We start from the raw sequence: 25,028 nt of genomic DNA, 5'->3' as shown, positions 1-25,028 counted from the left end.
ATTCAGAAGAGCACAAGACAGATACTTTATGCCTTGAGTGTATGTATTTTGTTTATATCTGTAATACAAATAAGGAACCTCTTTGAAAATATATTTATGTTTAGAAACTATTTAAATTTATTCATATGTTTTGATTATCTGATTGACTGAATGAATTAGGTAATGTTGGTTGGAATAGAATTGGCTCATATTCTCCAGATCCATATTTACAGGTGGCTCTACCTGAGCTGTATTTTTTTTTTTTTTCTGGCTGCGAGGTTGTGGGATCTTAGTTCCCCCATCAGGGATTGAACCCAGGCCCTCGGCAGTGAGAGCGTGGAGTCCTAACCACTGGACCGCCAGGGAATTCCCTACCTAAGCTGTATTGATGCACATGTGTCAGCTTGGGGCTGGTGAGGAGGAGCTGGAATGAGACTGGATTCCTAGAGTAGACCAGAAGGACAGCTGGGCCATGGGCTGTCTGTGGTTATTGTCCAAAGGGCATGACAAGTATTAAAGAAAAAATTATTCTTACATGTGTTAAAATGATAAGGAAGACTTTATTCAAGACTATTTGTAATAGGGGTCCAGTCTATTGCAAATGGGGAGAGAAGTCAAGCTCAACTCCAAATACAGCAAGTTCAAGTGGGGATTTATAACCAAGGAGCAGGGTAAGGGTGTCAGTGGATGGAAAATTACTAAGAGGAGCCATCAAGCATAGGGGGATTTCTACTAAATTGACCTGGCATGATTCTTGCTAAAGGCAGACCAAGGACTTATACAGCAAAGGTAGAGGATGAGGAACTTGATCAGATGTCAAGGGTGCTCAGATATCAAGGGTGGGGGACTGTCACTAAACTTACTTAGCAGAATTCTTGCTAAAACTGGACTGGGCAGCCAAAGACAGGATGGGCGCCAAGGTTGAGATCTGGATGAGAAGAGGGCTCAGAAGAGCCTAACTCAAATTTGTCAAAGAAAGAGTCTTTATTGAAAGTTAGCCGCAATCCAGACATAGTTGGGGCTGAGTTTTCCAGTTAGGCGGGGACCCCAGTGGTGGGGAATTCAAGCAGGCCTAGTAGATGGGTGGCTATTCTGGAGGATGGCAGAACCCCAAGTGGGATATCAAACAAGGCACAGATCCCAGAGAAGAGGGCTGACAAGGACAAGATAAGCAGCAGGGGCTCTGTGCTGGAGTTCAAAGAAGGGTTTAAGTGTTAGGGACGAATTTGGATACTACATTGATAAAGACTGCAGCTTAATACTAAGAACTGAGCCTTTTATGGGGTATTGGGAGAAATACAACAGAACTATGACTGTGGGCTTGGGAGTTACTCCTGATAATTTCAAGTTCCTTAACTAACGGCAACAAAGAGACCCGGGAGGCAATGTGGAAGTCCCAGCCATTGGGACTAGGCCACTAGAATCCAGGACATGGGGTGACATTTCTCAGCTTATTTGTGGAGACTGTCTTATTCAGATTTCCTCAGGATTGGAACAGGTCTGAGGCTGCAAGTGAAAAGAGGACAACTTCAGGTTTCGACTTCAAGCATCAACCTTTTCCACAAAGACTTCCTTTACTTCTTGATTTTACCCTCCTCCACTTTGTCCCCTCAGGCAGAACTCACTGTGCCCTCCCTTATGCTCCAATGTACCTTGAAAAGTTCTCTATCTCAGCACCCTTAACATTTTAATGCATGTATTTGTTTGTGTATATATATATATATATATATATATATATATATATATCCACCCTTAAAGATAGAGTCCATGACTTATCTGTATCTCTGTGACCCAGCACAGGGCCAGAAAACATGGCAGATAAATAATGCAGTTGAATCAATATGCAGAGGGATTCATGAATGCAAAAGGGAGGAGCTGAGGAAAGCAGAGGCAGAGAAAGCAGGGCAGGGGCCAATATCTAAAATTTAGTGAATGATTCTGATATTTTCTAACTTTATATGATCAAGATGCTTGTTATCTTGTTTATTTAAATAGCACCAAAACAAAATCCAAATACCAAAAGCCAAAAACACAAACTCAAAATATAGTAGTAAGTTGCAGGGGCAGGATTTAGACCCAAGTCATCTGACTTCAGAGTTTGGGCTCTTAATTACTGTGATCTTAGCCATTATTCTCTGAAGATGGAAAAATCCTGATTTCAAGGTAAGTCAGTTGCCACCTCCCACACAGCCATAAGTGATATCCAAGCTGATATAATCTCATCAGGAAGAGGACAATGACTGTATTCTAGATAACAGAGTACGATGGGTCCATGCCCCAAATGTGTTGCTTGTGGATCTAAAATATAAGCAATGAACTATTATCCGAAAAGTCATGTATGTCAAAGACTACTACTTTTCATGGTCTCATCTATGGGGCTAGCACAGGTCAGAGTTGGGGGGTGGGAGATAGCTGTCCACTGGAAGAAGGAATCATGGATGAGTTAAACCAGGGGCTATAAATATGAAGGGATTAATTAGGGTAATTTGTAAGTACGTTAATCGAAAAACAGACCAAACACAGCTGGGAGGACAGCCAAAGCCAAAGAAAGAAATACACTGAATCAGAGGAATAAGGCAAGGGCATTGTAAGATGAGGAGCAAAAGCATGGCCAGGCTCATTGGAACTGAATTAATGAGCAAGGTACAGAACACGTGAAGTGGAAGATAGTTCGTGAAACTAGGGCTGCAAACATCAGTTGTGGCTTGGTGTTCATTGTATTCAGAGCCTGTGTGAGCTGTCAAGGTGGGGCCCCTGGGCTTCATAACAGTCCCTTCTTCAGTCTGTCCTTGCTAAATGGGAAAAACTTGGGCACCTGTGGTTTTTATGGTAGAAGGTTGTAACCTGTTTGGGTAGCTTGCTTGTGGGGAGGCATGGAATTCTTGGGCTTGCTTCCTATCTGTGGTCCATCCATGCAACTAAATGGTCAGAACTGACCTGTGTAGCAATGTCCACCTACATCAAGCCTCACAACTCTTGTCAGGAACTGTGAGGGTGGGAACTATGGGATGCAGGGAAGTTTTTTTTTTAAAAAAACAATATATTCTTTTCTCTTTAAAATTTATTTCATTTATTTATTTTTGGTTGTGTTGGGTCTTCATTGCTACACGGGCTTTGTCTAGTTGCGGCGACTGGGGGCTACTCTGTGTTGCGGTGCGCGGGTGTCTCATTGCAGTGGCTTCTCGTTGCAGAGCATGGGCTCTAGGTGCGTGGGCCTCAGTAGTTGTGGCTCATGGGCTCTAGAGCGCAGGCTCAGTAGTTGTGGCACACGGGCTTAGTTGCTCTGCGGCATGTGGGAGCTTCCTTGACCAGGGCTCGAACCTGTGTCCCCTGCGTTGGCAGGTGGATTCTTAACCACTGCACCACCAGGGAAGCCCAGGGAAGGTTTTAACTGAGATGGATGTGGCAAAAAATGAGAGTATACACATAGGTGTTTGGAGAGGGGTTGGGGAATAGGGGAACTGGAAACTATAGCTACATGGTAGATAGTCTCAAACTCTGAACCTCTGCCCTCCAAGATTGGGTGGTGTGGTTTTGGTGGAAGGAGAGGCAAGCCAGTAGCAATAACAGCAACAATAATAATACTGATAATAGGTGACATTTAGAGAGTGCTTGCTATATGCCAGACACCAAAGTAAGCATTTTATAAGGATTAATTTACCCTTCACAAGCTTGCATCCAATTTTATGGATGATGAAACCGAGGCTCAGGGAAATTAAATGATATACCCAAGGTCATAGAGCTGGTGAGTTGGGGAGTTGGGTCTTGGGTTTTGTCTGATCACAAAGATTTTGTTTTTACCGTGATGATAACACATTATCCATGTTCTTAATGAACAGTGATTAGATAAGAACTTGAGAGACCAGACCCCAAATACCAAACCGAGTCCAGAGGCTAGAGAAGGACTGTTCATGGAGAATGGAGCCAAGGGTCAGAAGCTGAGCAGAGATGGGAGCAGTTAAGTAAAACAGGGGAGGGCTGACACTGTTCAGTGGAGAGGCCTTAGCATCATCTTACCTCATTTGCAGTGAGTAAGGCTGGACAACTATCAGTAGATCAGGCAGAAACTCAGGGTGGGCTTTTGAAAAAAGAAGGGAAATGGAAACTTAGCTGAAAGGGTTGGTGAAGGTAAGAATGAGCTTTGTACTGAATGTTGAGGAATAGGAGGCAGTAGTGACTAGAGCAGTGAGGTTGATGGCCAAAGTTTTGAGAGAATTGGGGGAGGACACCATCAAGAAAACCACATAGCTACAGCTCCTTCCACTGTTACTGACCCTCCTGCCTAGGGCCCCCAAAAGGGTCCTCCTGCCTGGTGTCATTGGAGCCAACAGAATGAGACTGAGTTTGGTTCAAAAGGAAAGGAAAGTTTTATTCTTTGATCAAAGAATGGGGAGGTGTGACCTCTCGCTCTAGAGTTCACACTCTTCCCAACAGGCTCTGGGCAGGGCTGCTGTGTAGGGATCTTGTCAGCAGGGAGGGAGGCAGAGATCTTGCGGGGCGGGCACAGCTGCTCTGCTCAAGGCTCCAGATTGCAGTGCTGGGCGTAGTGCCTCGGCACACAGCCTGCTGCCGCCGCCATCTTGAATTGCAGTGTCGTGCGCAGAGCTTCTGCCCACGGCCCACCGAGCTGAGGTGTCCAAGCGGCCATTTTGCACTAGCAGCTCTGGGCTGCAGTGCTGCGTGCGAGGCCTCTGCGCGCAGTACGCCATGAGCAACTGAAACTAGGCGAAGCACAAAGGAAAAGAAAAAAAAAGGTTAGACTTTATTACCCAGATTCTATTTTTATTTCCTGGGAATTTTTAATGGGCTTTGCTGGTGACACCACCACCATCCCTTTCTCTCACAAAAGAATACTATCTCCCAACAGATTCCAGGGTAGTGTTTTCAAAACAGTGACCCATTAATAGACTGTGCAATCAATTTAGTGGGTAGTGACTAGCATTTAGTAACAAATGAATAGAAAATAACAGTGTCGCACATAATAAAGGTAAGTATTGTTTTTGTTTTAGTGTGTGTGTACTGAGTTGCAATCAATGCAAAATGTGTTTCTTACTAGGTAGGATAGAAAATAGGAGCCACCGCTCTGGAGGAGTTTTCTTTGTCAATTTTCTGTGTTCGCCAGCTATTCCACCACGTTAGTGAAGGCAGGTGTCACTCTATGCATTCGTGATTGTTGTATGCTAGTAATTAGTAAATCGTCACTCAGAGACTAAAGGATGGACCAACTGTCTAGATTTGTGAAAAGCTTGAATTAAATTATACAACTTTAAAAGAACTTTAGATTTATTATTTTCAAATAGAGTAAGTGAAAGCAAGCTAACCAACTGTTGCCTGGTACACAGGGGTGGGTTTTGCCTTGGTGAAAAAACAAGAATAATTTGTAATTGACATTTCAAAGAAGCCTTAGAAACAGGCCAGCCTTTGTTTAAATCATAATTACCCTGTTTGTATGTAAAAGGATACTTCTAAAGCTTTTCAAAACAACTGGTTCTTTTAAGTAGATAATTATTCCCTTTCCAATCTTGTTTACACTATTCAGAACTGCAGTGAATTCTTTTTTTTTTTTTCCATAGATAGTACAAAGGTTAACTTCAGCCAGCCCTTCCTCAAATTATCACAAATTCCCAATTAGTGAATTCTAAACAGGGTTTCCCTGTAACAATATACCAAAGACTTGTATGATGTGTTCTTTATTGCTTTGAATAACATCTGACAAGTTTCCAAGTACCAGGCCACCTGGATATTCTCTATCTGTCAGGAACATATGGCCACAGAGGTGCATTGGAGGGTAAGAGGAAATACAAATCAGGCACAAACATGCAGGGGTAGTGAAGGAGACAAAAGGGAGAAAATGTCCCTCCTCTTTTTTTTAGTATCTAATACCAACTGAAGTGTACATTTATAGGCACTTTTTACTGTAAAGAAGAGTTGCACTTTAAATTTCACAAAGCTACAGATGGAAATAGAAAACCGAACTTTTTTGTATGAGACTGGAAGTTATTAGAGAGGCCCAGAGAAGCTGGCAAAAAAAAGACGTATTCCAAAAAAAAAATTATACTTGTCCTTTTTTGCATAACATTTCTCACTGCAGATCTCCACTCAGTGAACAAAAGGAAGTGCATGAAATACTTAAAAACAAAAACAAAAATGTTATAATCCCAGACAGTACTGTTTTCTAGTTCTTATCTTTTATCTTCTGAGCTTGGCCTCTTTCACAGGCAGGCCCTCAAGCTGCCTGATTACAGGGGCCTGTAGTCTATAATTGTCTTTGTTTATTAGGGCTCTCTGTCACTATGAAGTTTCATGTGTTCAAAATCTTGCTTTAGCAAGAGAACATCAGGCAGGGAGCCAACTTTGCTACTAATTAGTGTAAACCAAAAGAGGGAAGCAGGGAGATAAAAACCAGGTCCCAGTGGAAGGATCTGCAGCCAGGGTTAGTAAAAGTGACGTGGCAGGTCAGAGAGTTGAATGAGACAAAAGCACTTGGAGAAATGCAACTTAGGGCCAGAGTCTTTTTGTCTCTTTTCTTTGATTGCACCCCTTCAGATGCAGCAAGCGTCTGTGGTAGCCTCCATCAATTGTTTTCCTTCTGTTCCAGCTCCCCATTTTGTTCCACTGTTCTCCTTCCCTTATAGGAATTAGGTCCCAGTCGGTCTAAGGCAACCAGGGTGGTGCCATTCCCCTTGTCAGTGAGTGGTTCATGCATGGGCATGTGATCTAATTCTGGAAAGGGAAGTTTGCTGGTGGGGTCATTCTGAGAAAAGTCTCTTCAGTCTTAAAAAAGACCTGCACTGTCCCTTTTCATTTGGCGGGTGATGTTGATGACTTCAACTGTGACAGGTACCTGTGTCCATAGAACATTAGTCTAAACATATCAAAGTGAAAATATGGAAAAGTCTCGGTCCTGAGCTGCTAAATTAAGAAATTCTGGAATCATCCTACTTCTGGACTTTTTGTTAGGCAAGAAAATTTCCCTTATTAATCATTTTAAGTTGGCTTTTCTTTTACTTGCAGCCGTTATGGAGTCTTAATCATCTTTTATCCTCTATAATTTCTAGAGCAGCTCCTTTTGCCTATTATAAGGTGCTCAGACGTTAAATAAATACTAAGTAAGTACATGTACTCCTTTGATGGAGCCTGTGGTGGTGATGCTGAGAGCTGTTAATAGCTGAGAAAAGGTCTTTATAAATGTTGTGGACTTTTTAGGTTGACTGCCTCATCTCTTTTCTTTTCTAGGAGCCTCTTTTTTTCCCTGATTCTCATGCATGTTGTTACAGTGTGATCCTGCCTGTTTCCATCCCTTCACCCTGTCCAGTCATTGATTTCAGTAGGACTTTCTTCCAATCAAAGTTCCTTCATGAGAATTTGGAATTGGGACCAGGAAAGAGATCAGTCTCCTGAGGTGACTGGACTTAGAGCAGAGTAGGTTTTCACGTTTCCCTTCATATAGATTTGGAAACCAGGGAAAGCAAGTTGTAACAAGAACAAAAGAATGAAGCAAAGAAGGGCAGAGAGATGCAATGGAAAGTTCTGATGGTTTTCAAGTCCCTGGTTCCAGTTAATTCCTAAGGCCAATCTGTTTACCCTCTCATAGGCATCATGACACTTCACTCGTTGGCTCTTATAGTAAGTTCCCCTTTTTGCTTATGCTAACTCAAGTGAATTTCTATTACTGGAAACCAAAAGAATCCTTAAAACAGTGGTGTGCTGGTAAATGTTTAACAATTGGCTCTGATTGTTAAAAGCCCTGATTTTGTAGCACTTGCTGATTTCTGTGATATAAATACTCCCACTGTTGCTTATTTCACATTAACAAAGTGACACCACTGAACGTTGAGTTGCGAAGAAATGAGCATAGTGGCTCTGGTGAGCTGGTCTGTGACAGCTCCAGCACTGCCTAAAGAATACAACACACAGGGCTTCCCTGGTGGCGCAGTGGTTGAGAGTCCGCCTGCCGATGCAGGGGACATGGGTTCGTGCCCCAGTGCGGGAAGATCCCACATGCCGCGAAGCGGCTGGGCCCGTGAGCCATGGCCTCTGAGCCTGCGTGTCCCAAGCCTGTGCTCCGCAACGGGAGAGGCCACAACAGTGAGAGGCCCGCGTACCACAAAAAAAAAAAAAAAAAAGAATACAACACACAGCATGCTTTTCAGAAAATCATCTGTGTTAAGTGGGAGGTTCAAGGATATATACACTGATGGCTGCTAAGCTGGGAATTTCGGTATTAAAACCTTTTAATTAATTTTAAATGTGCAGAGTCTTGGGACTCAGGGAATAGAGGAAGTAGGATTAAGTTCTTAAATATTGAAAAAAAAACTTTAAAAAGTATTATAGTGATTTGGGTGTATTGGGACTAGGTGGGAGGTAGGGAGCTTGGACTGAGGAAGGGAAAGAGGCTGGGAGTGTAGCTGGAAAGATGGGGAAGAAGGTGGCCTGTGTGAGGGCAGGGTCCAGGCCTTGACAAAAAGGAGAATATCACCTTCTGCAGGTGAAGACAGGCATTCTAGGGGTGAGAAGCCAAGGCTACCTGGTACCCCAGGCCACCACACCAACAAAGGACTAAATTAGGTCATTTGGCTGTCATCTGTAAAATCTTCTGACCTGCTTTGCTTTTGTCTGAAGTTCCTTTAAAGAGGGAAAAGCCTTTTATTACACAATTAAAGATAAGATAAGAAGGTATAAAATGTATATGCAGGGTTGGAGTAATACATTTATTGCGAATGAGGTCAAATAATCAATCAGTAGGTCTGGCATCATATCCTTCCCTCCTTTTGAAGAGGGGAAGTTGGGAGGGGTGGAGAAAGATGGTATCAGGACTTTAAGAAGCCCCTTCCAAGCCTTGCCACCTTCCCACACTTGATTCCTCTGCCTGAAACACCAGTCACCAAATCTTCAAATGTTGGACTCTTCAAATGTTGAACTACTCCTCAATTTTAAGACCAATCTCAAAGATCACCCCTCTAACATTTTCTGTGGATCTCCCAGGAAAGTTGGTTCCCACAGTTGAGACCCCTGTTGTAGCCCATCATATCTTGCTATCATGAACCCCCAATCTTTCCTCTCTTAGGTTTGATGTTCAAAAACTGGATTTTTGGACATTATGCATTGACACTCCTAAACCCCAGAACTTGGATTTTTGTACTTGAGCTCATGAATGAGCATTTCAGATGACTGTATTGTTTAGTTTCAATGGCATCAATATCTTTGTTCACTGGTGTTTGTACATCTATTTGAATAGTTAGTCCTTGACATTTATACATGGAAAAATGAATGTGTCGATGTTAGTGATAAGAAGAATAGATTTTATAGATTTAGTTCACTTGAGACAAAGCTGGAAATCATTAGACATGCTGGAAGGGGTGCATTTTAGCATCAATTACATATTTGGGCTTAAGCCTGTTGACTCTGCTCATTTGTAGAAAAAAAAAGATCAAAATTAAAGAACACATATAAAATGCTGGAAAATATATTCCTGAAGAATATATCTGAAAGGTGATGTGAACTAATTCCTTATATAAAAATTAATTCCAGATGGAACAAAATTGAAAGATAAAACAAGGAAACCATAAAAGTACTAGAAAAGTGCACTAGTAGAAAGTATCCTAATCTCAAGTAGGGAAGACTTTTCCAAGCACAGTACAAATAAAATCCAGAAGCCTGGGCACTAGTGGAAGAGTGTACACTGTTAGAGCCTTCAAGAGAAGGATTTAGCAATTCAAATCTAAAAACTTACAGATATGAACCTCTCACCTACTATTCTACTTCTAGGAATTTATTCTAAGGAGATCATCATGGATATACACAAAGATTTACCTAGTATTTATATTGTTTCAAATGATGAAAAATTAGAAAAATCCTAGTGTCTTCTAATTGTCAACTGGTTAAACAGAACAAATCCACACCAACCAAAGATAAGGGGAACATTGGGACTTCCCTGCTGGTCCATTGGTTAAGACTCTAGGTTTCCAATGCAGGGGGCGAGGGTTTGATCCCTGGTCAGGGAACTAAGATCCCACATGCCATGCGGTGCGGCCAAAAAAAAATAATTAATATACACTATTCAACAACTTGCCTTTTTTGCTTATAAATATACTTTGACATCATTCAATGTAAGTTCATAAAGACCTATATCATATCTTTTTAATGGTTGCATAGTATTCCATTGTATAGCTCTATCATAATTTGTTGAATGAGTTTCTTATCAATGAGCATTTATTGGTAACCTAAGTATATGTACTGACACGGAAAGGTGTCCAAATTATATATATATATATAGAATGTATATATATTTCCTTTCCTTTCCAGCTCTAAAAATGTATGACTGTGTGTAGATGCACTTTTAATTTAGAGTTGCATGGTTTGGCTCTGAATTATAAGCTATATTATAATTATACTTTTAATGTATACATGTTAATTGCATCTCTCCATCTACTGTAAATTGTAAGCTCTTTGGAATGAGGGGTTATCTTCACTTCTGTGTTTTCCAAAACGCCTATAAAAACGTTTGGCACTCACTTGGGAAAACAATTTAGCAGATGCTAAAAAAGTTAAACATAAGAGTTACCCTCTGCCCCAGCAATCCACTCTTTTACTTACTTAATTCATTAAATTTAAATTTTGAATATGATTCAAAATTTCTGTCTCTTTTACATCAACTATAGTTTTTTTCTTTTTACCTTTTGGCCCCCTTTGCCCAAGTAATAATTTTTTTTAGCAAATCAGGAGGTTTTTTATTCTTCGAAAAAAAGTTTCTTGACATTTAAAAAAAAATCTTGATGAAGATTTTGAAAGGAAATTTCTAATTGCAAGTAATGTCAGTGTCATCTTTTTAAAATTTTTGATTCTGTAAACTTTATATACAAATGAAGCAACCACTAAATTCTACAGCTTTAAAAATTACATACCTGTTACCATCGTTTGACAGTTACATCAAGAGAATATAGATGAGAGCTTAGCCAAAAAATTAAAAACACATCTTTTTGGATTTGGATTTTCTCAGGGGAAATAGCCCACAACACTGCATCTTTTGTTTGAGCATATATGGCATCTCCCCTGAGCCTGGTCTTCTCCACATATGATAGAAATAAGTGTGGAAAAGTAAATGTAGCAAGTATTTGTTTTAGTGAAACCTTTAGAACCTGTGTCTGAGGCTAGATTGGACACTAAGCCCAGGGACTTATAAAGGCCAAGCCTGCGCTCTGAGGTTTCAACCCTTGATATTCCTTATGAGTTGAGAAAAATAATGATTTCACCTTTGTGTGTGTGCAAATTTATGTGTTTTTTTCTCATTTTTTAATTGAAGAATAGTTGATTTACAATATTGTGTTTGTTTCATATGTACAGCATAGTGATTCAGTATTTTTGCAGATTATACTCCATTATAAGTTATTACAACATAATGGGTATAATTGCCTGTGCTATACAGTATATCCTTGTTGTTTACTAAATATATGTTTAAGTTAAAAAGTAAGTTCGACAGTATGTATAGTCTGTCTAAAATTTTGGAAAAGAAAAAAATAAGCTGATTAATATATACACAGAAAAAAAATTTCTGATAAGATGTATATACCCAACTGGTAATAATCATCAGAGATACAGATTGGGACAGGGCAGGGGGCAACATGAGAGGTAGTCATATTTTTGCTATAATTTTCAGCAATATTTGAATGTTTTTACTATGAGAATATTATTTTAGAAGCAGAAAAATATGTAAAAAGTATACAAAGGCAGTATAAGAGTGTTCCTTATAATATGCTTTGAAATAGTGAAAAATTGGATGTCATATACAAGGGATTGGTTAAATAAATTATAATATATCCATATCATGGAATATAATTTAGCTCTCGCCCAAATATAGTATCATCTCACACTTACAAAAGTAACCAGTAATAACAGTATGTTTTTATATAGCTCAAACTGTTAATTATCTCTAGGGATACCTTAACTTTCTGAGTTATTTCTGTAATATGTCAGTTCTTAATGAGCAACATGAATTATTTTTGCAATTGGAATAAAGGACTATTATTTAATGCATATTGAAATTAGGAATTTTATAATATATTTTAGCTCTTAAGAATTAACTACCCTACCCTGTTATATCAGGTAAATCTATTGTTTAACTTTTATGCATTAGACTTTTGTATACATTTCCAGGAATATATAATGTATTTTAGTTGAAGACTATTTATTTAGATATCACTTTTTTTATCTCTAGATCAGTGCTATCCAATAGAAATTTAATGCAAGCCACATGTGTCATTTTAAATTATCTAATAACTACATTTAAAAAAGTAAAAGGAAACAGGTGCAATTAATTTTAATAATATAATTTATTAACCCAATATATCTAAAATACTATCATTTTGACGTGTAATGAATATAAAAATTATTAATGACATGTTTTACATTCTAATTTTCATACTAAGTCTTTGAAATCTGGTGTGTATTTTTATACTTGCAGTATATCTCAATTTGGATGCTAAATTTCAACAGTTAAAATGTCCTACCAAAATATTACATTGTTTTTAAAGGAAAAATATTTTACACTGCTTCAGTTTTTAAATTTGAGTTAAAATTAATTAAAAAAATTCAATTCCCCAGTCACACTAGTCATATTTCAAGTGGTCAATAGCCGCATGTGGCTGGTGGCTACATTCTTGAAACAGTGCAGATATAGAACATTTCCATCACTGCAGAAAGTTCTGTTGGACAGTGCTAGTCTAGACATTGAGCTCTTGACTGATAAAATCTTATTCATCTTTGGAGTCCTACAACTTAACAGTACCTGTCACATAGTAGGTATTCCATAAATGAGGGATCCATTCATGGAACCTGAGCTGGGGTGATCATAAATGGGAACCTGATGCAGACAGAGAAGGATGAGAAGACAGATCTTCACAATATGGTGTTGGGTGGTTATCTTCCAGCTGAGGAAGGACAAATAGTTATTGTACTGGAGGTTTTTTGAGCTTGGTGTTGCAAACAGCAAATCTATGAATTCTATTTGTTCTTCCCAACTGACTTGATAGAAACAAGAATTTGTGTAATGGACTTTTAGACCTAAGTAAGCACAGAGGCTGTCTTTGGAAGAAGGCCAGGGCCCAGTGTAAACTGGGTCCCACTGGATTAACATGGTGATTGCTGGTGGCAGGTGAGGGCAGCAGAGAACCACCAGGGTCGTGAGCTTTGAGGAGCCCCAAGGTATGGGTAGGTGGGAAAATGAAGTATTAAGGTGAACCCAAATCAGGAACTCACAGACCAAAAGGAAAGCCAAGGCTACAAAGCACAGCATCAGGAAGGATGCCAAACCCAGTTGGGACCAAGGTATAAGGAAAGATGCCAGGACCTGTGGTTTCCCATCCCACCTTAGAGGGAGGTTTGGTCTTTTCTTTCTTTATTTTTATGTAAATTATAAGCAAATTGAAGAAAATTAAAGTTACTGTTAACCACACAGAAGTGTATAGCCAAATCACTTGTTTAAATTTTTGGTGTATTTCCTTCCTATATAGTCATTATTTTGAATGCATGTTTTGTTTTGTAAGTGGATTCTAAAAAAAACCACCTTAATATTCTGTAAACATCTTTCCATGTCTTTACATATTCTTAGTATTCTTATACATCATTAAAAAAATTATTTATTTATTTATTTATTTATGGCTGTGTTGGGTCTACATTGCTGTGGGTGGGCTTTCTTTAGTTGCAGCAAGCAGGGGCTACTCTTTGTTGCCGTGCGTGGCCTTCTCATTGCAGTGGCTTTTCTTGTCATGGACCATGGGCTCTAGGTGCGTGGGCTTCAGTAGTTGTGGCACATGGGCTTAGTAGTTGTGGCACACGGCCTCAGTAGTTGTGGCTCGTGGGCTCTAGAGCACAGGCTCAGTAGCTGTGATGCATGGGCTTAGTTGCTCCTCAGCATGTAGCATCTTCCCAGACCAGGGCTTGAACCTGTGTCCCCTGCATTGGCAGGCGGATTCTTAACCACTGCGCCACCAGGGAAGCCCCAAGAACACTTTTCTAAAGACAGCTATCATCTTTCTCTTTCTGAATTACAGATTCCCCAGGGATAGGTTGATAAAGAGGTGTTTGGTCTAAAATGGTCTTTTCCTAGAACTGAGTGGAAATACCTTGGATGACTGGACAGCCAAGAGTGTTGGAGCAGTGACCCAGGGTCTGAGGATGCCTGCTCTACCCCTGATCACTCCTGGGGATTTGTGTAAGTCACTTCCCCTTTTGGGACCTCATTTCCTCATCTGCAAAGCAAGGGGTCTTCAGTGGTTTCTTTCCATCTGGAGATTTCTCAGTGAGTCTCAAAAACAGATTTTATTGCGGTTGATGGATAGGTTCATGATGTGGATTGTGGTGATGGTTTCATGGGTATATACATATGTCAAAGCTTTTCAAATGGCATATTTTAAGTATATGCAGTTTATTGTATGTCATGTATATCTCGATATAGCTATCTAAAAAAACTTATTTTATCCAGCTTTCAGAATGATGAGGCGGTAGAAAGGATGATACTCTCTTCTGATAAGCATCTGTTTATATTGTCAGTAGCAGAGAGAAACAACAGTGATTTCTGGAGTTTTCCCTACAGCTTCCTACTAAGGCTTGTGCTTTCTCCTCCTCCAACTTCTTCTGTTCATTAAAAAAAATTACTGATTTCATCCATTCCAGGAAATGTTCATTTTGTTCATCTCAGGCATCATCCTTGAGTCCTCACTCCTTTTTGGAATGCCCGAGGTTCAGGAGCAAGGGGTCTGAGCTTCAGTTGGATCCCCAATGTGGCTCTAGGCTCATCCCCACTATCTTTTTCAGGAAGAGAAGAGAGCTGTCATGTCCCTAACACTTACAGTGAACTCAACTCGTTGGGTAGTAACTCTCAGCAAAAATTCCTCTTTGAAAGCATATTGTAAGGGAGATAAAACAAATTCCTACAGTGGAACTTCACACACTGTGACAATTGGGTGAGGAAATGCTCAGAGGCTGCTGTGGAGGTGGCTATCTGCCCCTCCTTTCCAACCTACTGGTATATACCCTTTTCCTGACTTCTCCTATGCCCAGTCAGGCACCAGTCACTCACCAGGGACTCTAATTCTTCCACTGAAATGCCTCTTGGAGCCCTTCTCATGCACTCCCAGCCACCACCCAGCCCAGATGCCTCGTTTAAAAATCTGGATTTCTCCAGGAAGCTCCTTGCTTGGCTTCCTGCTTAAAGCATCGGTTGTGCATGATTCATCATTCTCAAGACTGCAGTCACTTACCAGCTCAGAAACCTTCTGAGGCTCTACATTTGCTCCTTTCATCAGGTGTAAAGTCTTCTGCTTGAACTGTGAGGCCCTCTATCACCTTCTCGTATCTTCTTTTCATATTCTACCTTCTCCACCATGCCCAGGGTCAGGTCTGCCCAAGTGGGGCAAATTTCCTCCCAACTCTATCGTGTACCATTTTCCCCCAGTTCTCTACCTTTCTCATGTTTCCAAACCACCAGAAATCCATACTCTCCTCAGCAAATCCTATCTGCCCGTCTTTTCCAAGAAGCTTTTACTGATTCTGCAAGTACCTTAATTTCTTTCTTTCTTTTTTCTAAAAAATTATTTTATTTATTTATTTTTGGCTGTGTTGGGTCTTTGTGCACAGGCCCTCTCCAGAAGTATGTTAATTTCAATTCATATGACTACTGTCTACTTAATAGGTGCTGGGGACATGAGGATGAATTATGGTCTCTGCCTCTTGGTTTCTTTCTTCTCCCCAACACCCAAGAGAATGAAAAAACCAGAAACACCCGTAAAGTAGGTACTTGAAAATTCTAACCCACGGATTTAGAGCCTGTGCAGATAAAGAATTTGACACTGAGTGAAATGGAGCAGGACCCTTTGGTCTTTGTCCCCCAGGTCCTCTGCCTGCCTTTTGTCTGTGGAAAAACTTTAGCCAAAAAATAAGTTTAATCAGAGAAGTGAGAACATGCAGAAACAAAGGAAAATAGTCAAAGGAGACCAAATAATAGTAGTTTAGTCATTAAGCATAGTCAAGGACCTTTAGTTCTTTCTCAAGGGCTATAGATAATATCCTGAGCCCTATCCTGTGAGCTGTCTTATAGATACTGAAACCCCCGCCAGGTGGAAGAAGTTAAACTACGTGATGACCAGGCTGTAGCCATGACATAAGCTGCCACGATTCCAAGAATTGGCCTCAAGGAAATGGGAACAAACAGACCCTGGAACTGAAGACCAACTATACTTGAAACAATCAACATGATGCTGGTCAGACCACCTCATGACCAATTTCAAGATGACGGTCAGAGCTGACTGTGCTGTTTCTGCATGCAGCCCCCTCTCTCTGCCTATAAAATCTCTTGCCCCTGATTGTCAGAGTAGGCCTTTGGACAGATGTCTGCCCTTCCCTCACTCCCCCAACAGTTGTAGGCATCCAAAATACAGCAAACTTTCCTTTCCATAAACCTGGCCTCTTTATTGACTTTTGAGCAGCGAGCAGCTGGACCCCACTTTCGGTTACAAGAGGACAGATGAAAATTTCCTTGTGTCTGTTGGTTGATACTTGCTAGGCTGAATATAGTGTGTGTGAAGACTAAAATATAATAAAATATGAATCCTAAAAATAGAATGGTGTATCTTCTCCTTTTGCAATGAAGAGCAAAGTCAGATCAATGTAGATGTATGTTTATAGACAAGGAAAGGTTGCCTTTGTTTAAAAAAACCTTTGTTTAAAAATCAGAATATATGTTATGGTCTAATCTTTGTTTAAGAAAAAGCTCTAAAACATTGAAAGAAGTTTGGAAAGATATACTCCAAATGGTTTTCTTTGGGTGGAGGAATTATTGGTGATTAAATAAAACACTTCCTTTTAATCCAAACTTTCTGTAACAAGCAATTTCATTGTCATAATTAGAAAGACATTTTCATTTTGGGAAAAAGCACAGAAACAGGGACATCAATTTGCTACAAATGCAGATGGATCACTTTAGAAACAGTTCAAAATTGAATATTAAAAGGCCTTCTGTGGGCTTCCCTGGTGGTGCAGTGGTTGAGAGTCCGCCTGCCGATGCAGGGGACACGGGTTCGTGCCCTGGTCCGGGAAGATCCCACGTGCCGCGGAGCGGCTGGGCCCGTGAGCCATGGCCGCTGAGCCTGCGCGTCCGGAGCCTGTGCTCCGCAACGGGAGAGGCCACAACAGTGAGAGGCCCGGGTATCGCAAAAAAAAAAAAAAAAGGCCTTCTGTTTTGTTTTAATATAGTGTGAGGACTGGAACAGGTCATATCTACAGGGAGATACAGCAGATATGGACTAAGTGATTGCAGTGTTTCAGGGTAAACATTATAAAAATAAACAAATGAGGCAACTAATGGAATGTGATAGACAGGATGCCTGAGTAATTACTATAAATGCTGTGCCCCTTTTCTGTCAGAGACCCAGGAAAGACTTTAACCTCTAGGTCTATTAATCTGGCTTCTGTCACTGGTCAGAGTTAGTGGCACTTTATGTTCTAAATCATAAATGCATGATTTGCCCTTGGTATGCTCTAGCAATTTTGTTCTCTTTCCATCAAAGTTTGTTATCTCATTGAAAGAATGTAAAATGTATGGATTGGTGATATCACACAGGTGGGTGTCTACAGTCTTGAGAATTTGACATGCAGGTGGGAATTTTACCATGTGGGAATTTACTTGAGTTCTTAGACTGCCAACAGGTCAGCCTCAGCCGTGGTCCCTATAAATAAAGTTCAGGAGTGACACTGAATTCTGGACTCTTGGAAGATCCTTGACTATGCGATTGATCCTGTTTTTTGGTGTCCTTTTGGGGGCATATCTACTGTGGAGAAACATCTGTGGGGTAAGTTATGCTTTCTGATGCCTATTTGAATTTTGCTTACCTGATTCACAGAATATCTCACTGGATTGTTGCAGAATAATGAGTGTAAGCGTTCAGCATTTTCAGAGTTCTTTTAGATTTGGAGAGGAGGTAGTGGAAATAATAGGAATGAGTGATAAAAAAAGAGATGAATGAATTTAAAGGAAAAAAAAAAGTGAAAACAGAGCACATGCACCCTATTTCTCTCTGTCCTTAATCTTTTTCCCTTCTGATGATCAGAATGTGGGGATGACAGATATCAGTGAAAATAAAGCTGTTTGGTCATTGTCTCTGTGTCATCTTAGTAAGTGCTGGGTTACTCTCCCATCCGCCTCCCTACCTTTCCGGACTTCATCCTCCATGTCACCTTAAGTCCTCCCATCTTCAGATCTAGTGTCTAGGCAGTGGGACCTCATGAAGTGGGAGGACCAGAGCTGCAGACTTCAGCCCAAATCCAACTCTCATGGCTTTGTAGGATCCATCTTTGCTCCAAAGTACTTTGGTTTCAAGATTCTATGAAGAGCTTTAGACAGCATTTCTTGAAGAGTATTCCAGGGAACTAATGAAGTGGCCAAATAAATTTGGCCCAAAAAAGTGGATGATCAAATAAATTTGGGAATCAGAGGGTTAAACAAACTATAGAATTTCTAGGAACTTTTACTAAATTAGTGTATATTGTAAACCTATAAGAGGGGATCTAGGTTGCTGCAACTATCCTTTTTTTGATCCTCAAACTCCTCCCCACATTTATTTATTTATTTATTTATTTATGCTGAACAACTCAAAGGGCTGTTATTCCTTAGAACACACACCAGGAAATATTAGCGCAATGTATTACTTTTCCCAGTGCCTTCCCATTTTAAAGGAGGACTCCTGGGAGTCTATACATTAACCAAAAGGAATGAGACTCAAATGGAAGATTTTTCAGACCATCTATGGCCAATGGATACTGGGAGGCAGAAGAGACTTGAAGAGCTCACATTCTATCACTTATGTATTCCACTGGAGTTCACTGGAAATTGGATGATACTTGATTTCAGAGGGTCTGGGTTCTGGTCCCTTATTATGGCTCTTTGTACCAATCCCTTCCCCACTGCATAAATGGGCAGGGTGGTGATTCAGGAAGTCAGCCTACTCAGAGAAAGGGAGAGAGGAAAAACCTCTGTCACCAAGGAAGGGCTATAAGAAATCCAGCTCTACTACTGAACTTTTTTTAAAGGATATTTGTTTCTTGTTTTGCAACTTCTCTTTGCTGCCAAGGAGTCCTTGATATCCTTTATTACTCATTGTGTGTGTGCGTGTGTGTGTGTAGAGAGAGAGACACATACACACACACACCATGATTTGTCTGGGTTTCAATTGTCCCTAGCAATACCCCAAGTTTGGGCCACATGAATGGGGTTTGGAGATGGAACTCTGACACATTTCAGTTAACAACAAAAACACCCTAGGTCTACCCAGATGTAAATTTGATTCCTCTTTTGAGCACTTATAAGCACCAAATTAATTATTCTACCTTTTAAAAACTTATTTCTGAAAAACAGGAACAGACAAGTTTTAAAAGCCGATGCTTTATGAGCAGCAGGTGTTACTTGATAATCATTAGCTAAAGGAAAGGTAACTTTACTGGCAAAGTTCCTGCTAGGATTAGGTACAGCTCTTAATTATTATTTAGATAACATTTCCTTGGGGGAAGTAAAGCCATTCTATCAACTCCTCATTCTGGGATGTGGGTCAGTATACTATTTATTAATTTCTTGATTGTCAAAGAGATTACTGACTGCTGCATTAACCTCTTATGTGCGGAGACTAACAGGAGCAGAAAGCAACAGGAAACAGTGTCTAGGTTTTGTTTTTAAGGTCATGTCTGTGGGTAATATTTTTTAGAGACCAAGTTCTTGAGATCACACCAAGGAATGAAGAACAAATAAAAACTCTGGTGGAATTGGAGGCTGAAGAACATCTTCAGATATCTGTCCTGGAGGGGGCTTCTGTTTCCCAAAGTGAATACTCCACAGTTAGACACGATGACTAAGATCTCTTACTTTGGATTGTATCTTGTCTTCTCTGATGAGAAGTATGGAATGCTCACTCATGGAGCTGGGATCCAGAACTCCTGGGCTCTAGTCCCAACTGTATGACATTGGGCAAGTCATCTACCTTCTGCATCTCAGAGAAGGTAGGTGACTTGCCCAATGTCATACTGACTTCTCTCCCATTCAGTATAATGAGGATAAATATACCATTCTTCTATCTCACAGATGTTTTGTAAGAACGAAAAGAGAAATCAAATGTGAAAGTTATTTTGAAAAATTATTGAATAACTTTAATGCATTATTTCCCTCCTAAATAATTTATAGTATTAATATTCTGTTATGAAATGATTTGGATCACCTGAATGTCAACTGTTAAAAAAACTGCCATAGTTTTAAATAATCTTTACCTTCTTCCAGTTTTAATATTTAACCATATGGGGGGAAAACCATATAACACATATGCTGATGCTTGGACATTTAAAAACACTTCTTGCAACATCATAGCGATTCCACAACGATTCTAGTCTTGGAGGCTTGAGGTAAAATAGATAACGAATTGATTTCTTGAAATCTATCCACGCTGAGCTGTCCATTTCCCTGGAATGACCCAGTCATTGCCTTGGCCTTTTATCCCTTTCAGCTTGATTTCTGGAAATCACCCACCATCCCAGGAGACACAATCCATGTCTGAGTTCCCTTTGTCAGCATCCAGGCAGTCAAAGTTTCCTTAAATCCGAGGGAATTGCTTATTCCATTGTGATTGAAGATGTTCAAGTAATTATCCCACAGCCCAGTCTTCCAGAGGCTTGCTGGTCCATATGAACTGAAGGTCCATCCTCTTTTATCTTTGGGTACCCTCTGCCAGGGAAGGGACCTGGGTACCACTAGGGCCTTCCTGAAGTCTGGACTACCCCTGCAGTGGGTAGGAAGGTTCTATCCCTCTCTTTTTTGCATTTGGTACAAGTGGATATGGTAATAAAAAAATGTAATGGAAAGGGCAAAAAAGAGTCTCTGGCATGAAATACAAAGGGCAAACTGAAGAGTGTGAGTCAAAGTAGGCAAATATAAGTTGTTACTCATTTAGTTTTTAATTGGAGGTTACCTCTGACCCTGGGTTCCCAGAAAGGGAGAATGAGCCATAACACAGCCACAGGACTGACTGTCATCCTATATTTGCAGCATCTGTCTGGCCCGAAGTCTCATTAATGCCCCATCCCCTTTCAGGGTGCTGCCAGAATAAGGGAAAGGCATGACCCCAAAGCCTATAGGACAGAAAGAAGAATGCTTGGGATTGGGGCCTGAATGTCACCACTTCCCTCACAACTGTAGATTCAAATGCATTGCTATAAACTAATCATAGGTGTGACTGATTTATCTTAGGTTCTCTTGGACAAGGAGAATGAAGAAATATTACTCAGAGAAGAGAACAGAATGTTAACTTCAACTTTGAGGCTTATCTATACCTTGGAAGAGGTAGGTGTTTCAGAATGAACATCAGAGAAATGGGCCATGCTTTCCCCTGATAACAAGGCCTATACTTCCACTTGGTGATTTAATGGAAATTATTCTCATATTATCTCCTAACTTCTCCAAATTTCCCTAGGATTTCACAGCCAGTATCAGTGTCACTGCCTTAAGTTAGGACCTGAAGCCCATCTGCCCATCCCAGCAGCCACTGCATTATTTAGAAGTGTCCAGGAGTGGCTTAAGTGAGCACAAGACAGCCTCTAATGCTCACACTCTCCCCTCGAGGTCCCCTGGCTGATTTCTGACCTGTGCCACCCACAAGCCATCTGAGAGCTGTGCTTCATGGCTACCACTGATGATGGAATCAGGGGACACTTGATACCACTGACTTCCAGCCAACGGTGGAGTCTCCCAACCTGCCAAATTCTCCTAGACCTCATGACAGCAAAGTCTTGTGCAATTTCTCTGCTATCTTTCCTGAGTTTTGTTGGTGTGAAGAATGCCCCTTCCTTCCCCTGGATCACCTGGACAGTGCTACATCTGCCTCTTTGTGACACATAGCTTTTCTTGGGGGATACAGGTGTCTGCTTGCACTAACTGATTTGGGAGGGTGGGGGAGGGGATGAGGAGATGGGGGTTGGGGGTTAAGGAGAGAGGTGGAGGAGCAGGAAAGAGCCAGAGAGGAGATTGTCTGGTAGGTGCTGATTCCCTAAATCAGCAATTCTAAAAGGCAGAGAACTTAGAAAACAATTTTCCCCCTGCATTTATTTGGTGGCAAACCCTGACCCGAACTAAACTCATTTAGGGGCAAAATCTGACCTGAACTGACTTGCTACTCACTTATTTTACTGCCAGAAATATTAATGTGCTTGAGTATGGAGCACTGCCACATGTGTAAAATGTATTTTTCTTTTTAAAATTGCACACACACACACACACACACAAATCTTAATTTGAAATATGTATGGTCCCTAAAGGGTTTCAGAGTAGGGACTGTGGACCAGTACAGAGAGTGAGGGAGAAAAGGGAGTGGCCGAAACAGGATGCGCTCCCTCCTTTGCCTGGCCTCACAAATTGCTGTACACGTCCTACGGAGACCAAATGCTGGCAACAGCTGGAGGAGCCGTTTTCATGCCGAGCACTCTCCAGACATGCCCAGACATGTCTCAATCCCAGTAATGGACACAGTTTGGGTGCCCCAGCTGTACAGGATTGCAATCAGCCCTGCAAATAGGAGCCGAAGTGGCTTGTGGCAGAAGTGCCTCTGAGGCAGGCACCCCGATGCCCCGGCCTGAACCAACCCGGCTGCGTTTTGCAGCGTCTGCTTCTAAATCACCTTTTTTTTTTTTGGTGCCACTACCATTTGTGTTCCTCTGCTAGTGAGGGGAAGATGCTTTCTGGCTGGGGAAGTTCCACCTCAGAGCTGGCTTGAGGCAAGCCACAGGGCAACCAAAGCAGTGCTATTTTGTTTGAAGCACAAAACTGGAAAGAGCTGGCTCCGCTGCCACAAAATGGCTTCCCTTTTCCCAGCCCCTACGGATGCCCAGTGACTCATCATCTCTTAGCTTTGATTCCAGCGTCCCCAGTCCCACAGCATCTGCCGAGTGGCCCTCTCCATTCCCTGAGGGAATGGAAATGGAGGAGAGAGAAAAGTCACTAATGGACGCACCAGATTATTCATTTGCAAATGTGTATTTCTTCATCTTAAACATTTCAGATTTCCTGAGAAATGAATAACCTCGTTGCTGAGCACCCTGGTCTAGTGAGCAAAATGAACATTGTCTATTCTTTCAAAAACCGGCCCATGAACGAGCTCAAGGTACACAGGTGCAGTGATGATTTTTTCCTCTCGATGCTTCTAGAATCCCCGTCTTCCCAGGCGGGCCGTCAGTACAGTCTCTGCCTGCAGAGCTGTTCCTTTTTTTTTTTCCTCTCCTAACCAGTCCTTGCTGGTTTTGACTATCCACCTCCCTGCTTCCCCCACCTCCCTTTCTTCTTTTTATTGCGCGAGCTGACGCAGGTCTGCAGGAGTGAATTAATGTTCTCCTCTTGATAGATTTGCTCTCAGGGAAACAGGCGTATGCACCAATAGGAACAGAGGAAGGGGGAGGTGGTTCGGGCCCCTGGGTGAGCTGGGAAGGGGGAGGTATTCTGTAATTAATCAAGGTAGCCGTGCTGTGCCTTGTTTTTCTTTTACTCGTTTCTTTCTTTCTTTTTTTTTTTTTTAAACCGAGAGTTTAAAAAAAAAAAGAAAAAGAGATAAAAGTTCCGTACTTGCTGGAGCCTCATTTAAAACCAAAACAGTTCTTGTGGTGTGCAGAATGATGGGCAACCAAATGGCAAAGGCAAATGCCCTGAAACGCAGGCATTTTTTACTTGCTAGCCGGAAAAAGGTTATGGTTTTACTTCAACCTGTACACGCTGACAACAGTTAGTGCTGATAATTTCAAGCTTTTTCACCTTGCCTTGCAAAAGAGTGAAAAGTATTTCCCCAGATTTCCTAGAAAGAGTTTGTTAAGGGTGGGGGGGAAGATAATGTCACAACTCCCTGCTAAATTTGGAAACATTATGGCTGAGGACCAACGGACTCACTGGGACAGATGGATTTCTCCAGAGCGGTTCTCCCGAAGGAGGCCTGGGAGGAGTGGTTTGCCTACTTTATGACACCGCGGCACATTTGCTCATATTTACTACCTTCTTTTCTTTTGATTTCCTTTTCCCTGTTTCTCCTACAGTTGGGTCAGGAAACCCCAGATTCTCCTCCCCCTTGGATTTTCCTGGACTTTCCTTCTCCCGGGTGTTTCGGTGGTTCGTGGTTGAGAATGTTATTTGTTTTCCAAAGTTCCCTATGTGAGCTCTTTGGAGGAAAAAGCATGAAACACTTTAAAACTCTCAAAACGCTTGAAAAGTAATTTTTAGCAGGGATTTACATTTCTCATTTACCTTATCTGTGATGTTTAGAATGCTGCAGGAAGATAGAAGTTGATGGTGCAAAAATAATCTTTTCCTCCCCATTTACTGATTCAATTGGCAAAGCCACTGTTCCAAATAAAACTGAGTCCCTTAGATCATAAAATTTAAACTCTGGAAAGGACTTCCAGACCCTACCATCCTGTTTTTATGAAGGACTCAGAAGATTACCACAAGCATTTTTATTACAAAAATAACACAAACATTGCAAAAAATGGAGAACAGAGAAACAAAAAATGAAAAACATCCCTATTTTACTAATTTCACAACTATGGGATTGATAGCTATTAACATTTTGTTGTATATCTGTCTATTTTTTCCTCTCTTTTCTTTTCCCCCTCCCTTTTTCTCCTATGTCTGTGTGTGTACATATATATACATACACATGAGCTAGCCTTTTAAGAAATAAAAATGGTATCATACTATTTGGTAATCTATTTTTAAAAATTTATGGCATATGATGAACATATTTTCATGTCATCACGTTATCTGCAATGATTTTTTACAAACATCAAATGATGCTCTTCTTGTTAGCCTGTATTTAAGTTTATATTAAAGGAAAGGGACAAAAAAACCCTACGTTAAATGAAAAGCTAATTGACAGCATCACTGTCTACACCTCCTCCTTCTCAATCACATCAAGTACAGAAAGAGGAACAGACAAGGGGTGTGTGGTGGTGGAGCCATTCACATTTCCACGCTTGTTTTGCAGTTC

General features: G+C 40.9%; 1 protein-coding gene across 2 annotated transcripts in view; it reads left to right on the top strand.

Annotated features, from left to right (window-relative positions):
• The window catches only part of SSMEM1 (serine rich single-pass membrane protein 1), a 34,012-nt gene extending 16,857 nt beyond the window's left edge, over nt 1–17,155 (top strand). Inside the window, exons 3-4 of one of the 2 annotated variants that reach the window (XR_009565265.1) lie at nt 14,084–14,188; nt 16,092–17,155. The gene's annotated coding sequence lies outside the window, so the exon portion shown is untranslated. The remainder of the gene's footprint in view (nt 1–14,083; nt 14,189–16,091) is intronic. The other variant, XM_060305319.1, reaches the window with a different exon arrangement.
• The last annotated feature ends 7,873 nt before the right edge of the window (nt 17,156–25,028 follow it).

The sequence above is a fragment of the Globicephala melas genome, chromosome 9, assembly GCF_963455315.2.
Source record: "Globicephala melas chromosome 9, mGloMel1.2, whole genome shotgun sequence".
Classification (NCBI taxonomy): Eukaryota; Metazoa; Chordata; class Mammalia; order Artiodactyla; family Delphinidae; genus Globicephala; species Globicephala melas.
This window is presented reverse-complemented; position numbering and strand designations above follow the sequence as displayed.